The sequence below is a fragment of the Malurus melanocephalus genome, unplaced genomic scaffold (genome assembly GCF_030028575.1).
Source record: "Malurus melanocephalus ecotype Western Australia unplaced genomic scaffold, MMel_1.1 scaffold_71, whole genome shotgun sequence".
NCBI lineage: Eukaryota > Metazoa > Chordata > Aves > Passeriformes > Maluridae > Malurus > Malurus melanocephalus.
Window position 1 is genome coordinate 1,395,249 of NW_026623303.1, and position 8,178 is coordinate 1,403,426.

General features: G+C 45.8%; 1 protein-coding gene across 6 annotated transcripts in view; it reads right to left on the reverse strand.

Annotated features, from left to right (window-relative positions):
- Window positions 1–3,773, reverse strand: part of FRYL (FRY like transcription coactivator) — a 161,755-nt gene extending 157,982 nt beyond the window's left edge. For all 6 annotated transcript variants that reach the window (XM_057366777.1, XM_057366776.1, XM_057366774.1 and 3 more), the window contains exon 1: window positions 3,579–3,773. The gene's annotated coding sequence lies outside the window, so the exon portion shown is untranslated. The remainder of the gene's footprint in view (window positions 1–3,578) is intronic.
- Window positions 3,774–8,178: the final 4,405 nt, after the last annotated feature.

The window sequence follows — 8,178 nt, forward strand, 5'->3', positions numbered from 1 at the left end:
GACCAAATATTTAGACATTTCAAAAAACCTAAAACTCAACTTTAAAAGTTTGGTTTTGTTTTTAATACTTCTTCTATTTTTGCATGCAAACATAAATCACTAGAAAAAACTAGGGGTAAATACAAAAATCCCACTGAAGCCATATCCAGAGCAAACACTATTGTTTAACCAGCTCAAGGGGATTTTTTTCCTTTTTTATATCTTCCAGGGACAGTATTGGACACTTGCTATTGGAGAATGTAYTCTGTCATTCTTCCTGGGAGGTACTCATGTCAGAGGGAATTAAGGATTATAATAGATTTGGGGGAGGGGAAAGAAGGGAAGGAAGGACAACAGAAGTCTTAAAAGAGACAGAGCTATATGCCCGTACACAGATACTCAGACAATTAAATGCCAAACGCAAAGGATAAGCAAGCTAAATATTAGAAGGAACTGCTCTTTTAGTCAGTATAAAAAGGCAGAAGCAGCCCTAGCTGAGTCAGTCTGGCTAACATCTACTACTGGGGTTCATCAGSATTTAGAGCAAGACCAGACAAGAATAATGATKWATCCTAGAACCTCCTAACATTGCAACACTTCTCCAGCCCACTGTCATTCCTGGGAGGATTATTACAGACACAAAAGTTGTAAGGGTTCAAAGTTGTTTGGGTGCGAGCATGCAGAAGCTGTACAAAGCAGCAAACCACAACCAGGCCGTGTGCTAGGCCAGCTGTCCTCCCCCTGACAGATAAGCCACATTGCATTTCCTACTGCTAAGGCAGGACAGTAACTACAGGTACAGGGTCACAAATGCTGATATATTATCCTCATTTTTCTCACAGTAACTCACATAACCCACATGTGCATATAGCTCCTTCCTCCGACATTATCTGCACAACACCTATAGTTTCTGTAAAACTAAGGCTTAAATGTAGACAAAAGCTGTTAAAAGTTCATGGCACTCTAATATAGAGGGAGCACATTATACATCCATGTTCTGTATTATTCAAGTCCACTGAAGCGAAAAGTTTGCCTTCATGTCTCTTAAGGAATTCAGACAAAAAAAATTAAACTTGTCCTTCGGTCATTTACGCAATAATCAAGTAGTCTTCACCAGGCAAGATGACAAAGACAAAACCTCCTGAAATACAAAGCTAGATATAAAATAGGCAACTCCTGCCTGATGTGGAACACACTGTTTTCCAAGTTGTTTTCCTTGATGCATGGTCACTGGAGGGAATAATAATCTTCTTAAGTTCTTAGAAAAAGTAAATACAGACAGCATGATCTCAATTGTATTAGCAAAAACTTTCAGCACACCAATTAATTTTATTGCCCCAAATTAGAAAGACAAGCATTCACAGTGAAAGAAACGTATGAGAACTACACTTGAGCTATTGAAGCCWTTGCCTAATGACTCTACAGAGCATTAATACAGTAACATGAAAAATTAACAGTTCTGCGTTTTGCCTCAGCCTCTAAAAACTACAACATTCCTCCTCAAAGGTATTATGCTATTACATGAAAACCAGCTATCACTATGCTTTGGCTCACTTCAGCCAGCCAAACAGAAACAGAATTAGTTGAATTTTCCAACTCTACCTTGTCTAGCCCCATGGAAGAATTAAAACTTTTCTTTTGAAATGAAACTCAGCAACAGTGTTCTACAACATCCCAAAGCAACATACCACTGCTTTGCTCCAAGGAAACCACTTCCAGAGAAGTCAGCACAGGCTTYAACCAAATCAATTTTGGAATATAAATAAGGAGCCATTCACAACAGAAATTTGCTCAGGGAAGTCAGTTGTCTACTGACAACAAGCACCATCAAGTACCACTAAGAACCTCTACAAATCACAGATAAAGGAAGCTTTTGACGCTGAAATGTCGTTCTCATCTTTAAATTTTACCGAGTGGTTTGTTTCCTTCCTGAGATAGCGTCACCAGATAAGAATCAGTGTGATTTCACAGTACTTGGTCAACTAACTTCCATAAAGATTCTGAAGTATTCGGCACATATCCTCAGCGTGACAGTAACAACACAGAGGCAAAACAACTGAAACAGCCTACTGAGGAAAACAACACGTTGAGGAAATACTTAAGAAACTACAGTTAATTTCCCTCTTTGCTCAACCCTCAATCAGCAAATCACCTTCTTTCTCGAAGTACTCTACATACTCCATGAAGTCTGCAGCAGGGAGATACGCAGCGCACAAAGGAGTAAAGGACTCACTTTCTGGGTTTTTTTCTTTCTGGTGTATTTCTTTCCTAACATCCCCTTCAGATTTGTAATTCTGAAGGCAGTCGAGGTTACACACTTGCTACCTCCTCTTCGGATTGCCTTACTATTCTTTAAGACCGTATTATCGAATTGTTTTTGCAACTCCCTCAGTATGAGGGATTTGCTGGGTTTGCAGGGTTTTTTCCATGTTTTCCGTCTGATACCTTAGCACCTTTTCACTAGAGCTACCCTGATTGCCAGACAGTGATTTCTTGTCAAGACACAAACTGAACTGCCCACTGAGCAGCAAAACTTATCACGTTGCCAAAAYACTAGAAACAAGCACATGAAAGTTGCGAGGGGAAAACTAATTAAGCCCCTACAATACTTACAGACACACGAGCAAGCCTATCTGAGGTTGTAAAAACCGTAGAAGCCAAACTTGGTCCTAAGAGCACCTCAGAGCGACTCCATCAGCGAGGCTGTGCACGCTAAGCGAGGGACGCGCACACACGTATCCTAGTTTGCCGCTCAGGTCTCCCAAGTTTCACCCGAAGGCGGGGGAGTGCACCAGCTGTGCGGAGGGCGGCACGGGCGGCCGGGGGCGTCGCTGCCCGCCCTCACCGCCCTCCCCACCCGGAGCCGGGACGCGCGTTTCTCCGCCGGARCCCCCGGGCACCCCCAGGCGGGGCGGGGCCGGGAACAAAGCCCGGCTCCGTGCCACCCTCCCCGCTCCGTCCCGCCATTCCCGGTCGGCCTGGCCCGCTCCCAGCCCCGCCATCCCCCGCGGTGGTGGCTGCCCGGCGGCTGCGCGGCCCCACTGCCGCGGGGGGCAGCCGGAGCCGGCCGGACCGGTGCGAGCGTGGGGCGGGACGAGCCCGGCGGCGGCCACCGCTTTACGCTCGGGCCGCGGGGCTGTGCGAGCACCGCTCCCAGTCGAGGGCTCCGAGGGCCGCCGACTGAGAAGCTAAGAAGGCTGGGCACGCACGGGTGGGGCCGCGGCCGGGGAGGAAGGGGCGGAAGGAGACGGAGCGCGGGCCGCGGAGAGGAGCGGGGGAGGCTTCGTCTCCCCAGGGTAGGAGGTCCGGAACCCAGGCGGGGGGCGGCCGAGTGGCTCCGAGCGCACGCAGCAGCGCCGACCCCTGCTCCGCCTCCGCCCTACTCGTGCTCCCCGCAGCGACGGCGGGGCAGGGCCGCCCGGCCACACACTGCCCTCCCTCCCTTCCCTCCCCGTCGTAAACAAAGCGGCGAGGGCCGGGGCCGCGCCAGCGCCGGGGGCCGCACAATACAATCGCCCGGCTCCATTCCCGTCGAGGCAAGGAGCCCACTCCTCCCTCCGATCAGCCACAACCGGATCCCGGCTCCGCCGCCGCCTCACCTCTCCCGCCCGTGGAAGCTGTCGCAGCCTCGGGCGCCGCCGCCTACCTCAGCGCGGCGGTGGTCCCCCCCCACACTTTAGAGCAACCCTGGAGGGAGCCGGTGAGCGACACGCACCACCGGCATCCCCCGCCGGCTTTATCCCGACGCCGCCTCTCCTCTCCGGCACCTCGACGTCCCGGCGCGGCGCTCTCGCCCCCGCCCCCCGCCGCCCCATTGGCACGCACCGCCCCGCCCGGCCCCGGCGCTCACTGGGGCAGGCGCGCAGCACTCACATGGCCCCGCCCCCGCGCTCCCTCCCCGTTGGCTACCGAGCGTCCGGCCCGCCCTTAAGGCACCGCCCCTCCAGTCCCGGCCAATCCTGAGGCGGCGAGGGGCGAGCCGAGCCCTCGATTGGCGGCGCCCGCCCGCTTCCCGTGGCTGCGATAGGCCGGGGCGGCGGCCGGTCCCGCCCCCGGAGCGCTCCGGGCGCCGCTCCCCCCGAGCCGCCCCGACTCCTGCCCGGGCAGCGCCCCGGCCCRCGGCGGCTCCGCGCAGCCCCTCACTGGGCCTGCCAGCAGAGAGGCGGCCCCGGGAACTCTCCGCGCCCCAGGAGAGAGCAGGACCGATCGCTGCCGTAGCCGGGAATAAAACGGCTTTATGGGCACGCAGCAGTGTGGCTGAGGAACATCAAGGAAGTCTCCTGGCTACTGAGGCGATGAGGCAGCGCAAGGGTCCCGCTGCGCCGCGCCGTGCCCGTGCTGTCAGAGCGCTTCTTTCGCCCGTAGGAAGCGGTCGGAAAACCCGCCCTTCCCCCAGGCGAATAAGGGCAAATACTTGTGTCTCAGCCAGCTACACAAATGCTGAGATACCGCCTTTTTGCCAGAGATTACTCGCGTTGTTCTACCAACGCCAGCCGCCGGGCTTCCCCCGCAGAAGCAGCCTGGCTCCCAGGAAGCCTGCGGGGCAGGGCAGGGAAAACTGCCACCATCCCTGCGTGGCATATAAAGCACTTGGACTGCTCTGGCCTTTGGAACTTCACTTTGATTTCACGTACTTCCCACAGGCGCTAGGCTGCAAGGTTTATCACAACGCAAGTGACATTGGCAGGGAGGCGGAGTAATAAGATAATTCACACCATAATCAGAAAATTCAGCTTGTACTGGGATTGGCCAGGARCTCACTAATACAACAGGTCTTGTGGCTGGAAGTAACAATGTATTTCTAAACAATGCAAAGATCTGGAGCCAATGTTAATAGAAACAGTACAAACAACATTTTAATTGGTTAGAAAGTAACTATATTTTCTGTTAAAGTGCCTCAAAGCTTCCACGCTTGAAAAGAAAACAGAGGAGAAACAAATACATGTTAAGTGGGATAAAAAACACAAGATTCGTGAAACAGTATTGAAAGAATCCTGAAGTCACCATTTTCCTACTGTTAAACATAAGCCTATCATGCAACTACTGTATTATAATAAGCATAACCAACAAAACCAGAACTGAGTGAGAAGTACAGAGAACAAACGCACCAGCACAAACAACAAATGCACCAGCACAACAGTTGCAACAATTTCTATTAGGAAAAGTTCAAAGTTCTGTAACACACTTTCTACAATTATAGTTTRTCTGGAGTAAAAGGTCCCTCCTTTTACTCAACTACTTATGTCTATGTACTGCATATCTTTAAAACAGATGATATATGTCAACCTGAAGAAATCAAGTATGAAAAGAAAGCAGGAGAGGAAAAAAAAAATTGTACCCTGGTAGCTGAGAAGAGGTTAACTCTTCCCTGTAATTTTAAGAATTTTGTGGAGGATTTTTAATTGTATTTTAATAATTGTACCACAGTCTAAATGCTAGATGGTAGAACACCTAACAAGAAAAACAGAATTCATTGCTACTGGTGTTGTGCATCATTTCATATAATTGGCTGAAGAAAAGTATGTTACCAGTTGCTTCTGATTTTGAMGTTATCCTGAGTTAAGAGCTGAGTCTGATCTTCCCAATAAACGCATGAAACAGATGAGAGCAGCAGAACCTTGCCACCAATGAGAAATAGACTACTGAGCACCTGAACTTTACAGRATGTATAATCACACCACTTTCAGAACCAAAATGCTCCTGACTGCTACCTGCCAGCTGTACAAAATAGCTCTAAGGATTAGTTAACATGTAATTTTCAAAATACATTAGAGTACCGGTTAATATTAATAGCAATTATTATCTATGTGGGTAAAGTCCTTACTAATTGAGGCTTTGACTATCAGCTCCACAGACACCCACTCTTGGTTCTTGCTGATGTGCCACAATGCTTCAGGCAAATAACTGATTCTTTGTTTGCCATCAGTTGTAGTTACAACAATGTTCTTTTTTTATTGTGAGGCACTGTTATTTCCTCATTAGGGAGACATTTTTTCCCAAATACAGTCCTGTTAACTCTTGGCAGCTATGAGAACCTCTCAGCTGTTGCATTTTCCTGTATTGTCCAGAGCACCAAGCAAAAAACAGAAAAAAAAAAAAATCACCATTCACATTGTGCTATGTACTTGAGCACATAAACTTCCAGTACTTGTTCTGGAGACTTTTCTTACCAGATCAGTGTTTACTCCTACTCTTTGATACATCTAATGGTTTTAGTTATGTCTTACACAGTATTGTCAAACTTATTTATTGRGCCACGTCTTTGTTTTGCAACTGATTTGTATAAAACCTGTCATTGACTGTTAACAAGGGGATGAAAAAGAATCTACCAGACTGATAAGCTTTTAGACCACTTGACAGACTTCATGAACTCATCCTAATAATTCTTTGAGTTCCAGCTTCAAGAATTCTGAATATTCACTAGTTACTTTGTTTTGCAAAGGACTTCAATTAGAAACCATGTGACTTTCACACCTTCCATGTTCCAAGGCTTCCTTCTTGTTAGCATAAGTAATCAGTTTCTTTTTAAGAGAATCTTGAAAATATGCTTGAAAGTTTTCATTCTTCCTTCAAGGCATCTCCTTTGCAAGAAATAACTTTCAGTTTCTAAAGGCTAACTATCAAGTTTTTGTGTTACAGTATTTTGAATCTCAAATATATTCTTAATTCTTACATGGTACTAAGTCATAAAAGATAAAATGTTTAGAGACATAGATAAGGGAGTTGTAATACTTCTAAAAATAATCCTAAAGCAGTCCAAAACTATATAACTTTATGCTATTACRAATAATCTATCATTTTTGTAGATTGTACATGTTTAAAAACACACAGAACAGCAATTATAAAATAGTTGCTGAAGCATCAAACCACCATTGTGCATGTTGTTAAAACAAACAGTTCAAGATTGCCAAAAGTTCTTCTCTTAAGAATTACTCTAGTGCATCATTTATAAACAAAAATTGGCATATTGCAATAATGGCACCTGTTAAATCAAAAAGTAGAGAAAATAGTATTCAAGAGAATTAAAAAATTCTAGCCTTAAGCCTTGCAAGAAAACAACATTTTATCAGAGGGACTTGGTGACACCATCACTCATTATAAACTGAAGTTCTCATAGATGCATGAAAGATGGCATGTGTATAAAGGAAGTCATAAAAATAGACCAGAGGGTGTCCTTGTTAACATTTCTTTCTATGAATGAACTTCAAAAACAGGTCTTGAACACAGAGATTGAAGGGCCAAGGATGTAGATATACTCTACCGTCTATGCTGCACATGGCCTTATAATTGCAGTTTTAAGCCAACAAACATATGTAGCCAGGTGAAACCTTTAAGTAGTACAAGCAGGCTGTACTAAATAAAATTTTTGAATGAATGGTAAACTGACCAGTTTGCTGCATTATTTTTTCCCATTATAAGTCCAAGAGACCTGAAGACAATGAAGTGACAAAACTGAATGGATAACTATTAATTTTACAATGGAGAAGCAAAGTTATTATTTTCTACAGTTATTATTTTCTACAGTTATTATTTTCTACAATGAAGGAGACTGACTGCCATTTCTTCCCCCCTAAAACTCCATGTTTAGAGGAGATGCAGTTCACAAACATGTCCTACCCCACAAAAATCCAACCTTTAAAAACCCATTGTATTCTTTGCCTAGAATGTAATGAAAGATAAGCGGAAATAAGTTGCCTAAATAAATGGCTTATAGTCTCATAAATAAAACTGTCTTGAGCTGATGAGGCCAAAATCTTTTGCCTTCCAACTAAAAATGTGCATCGTTGGTGGTSATGTATTGGAGACYGTTTCATTAGCATGGGCTGAGGTGACAAGCAGAGATAAAGATGGCCTGGTAACACCAATTACTTTGAATCTCCTGCAAATTAGAGATGGATTTATTGTATGATGAGAGCTATGAATTAAAGAACTCCATTATACATAGTTTCTGGTTCTATCCACCCATCTTATTTCAAGAATCCAATCTCCACTACAGCTTTCATTAGTCCATTTGTCCTAGGGCCTTCACATGTTCAGAGTTCCTTTAATAGTTCTCTACCAATTTGACCTCCAATCTGGAAAACCTTCCCCTCCTATCTTCAGGCATGGATCCTTTCTTGTACAACCACTAGGAAGTAGCAATTTAAGCCAAATTCCAGGGTAAAGAGACAATGGCTTGCTCTAGGAAAGGCTTAAAGG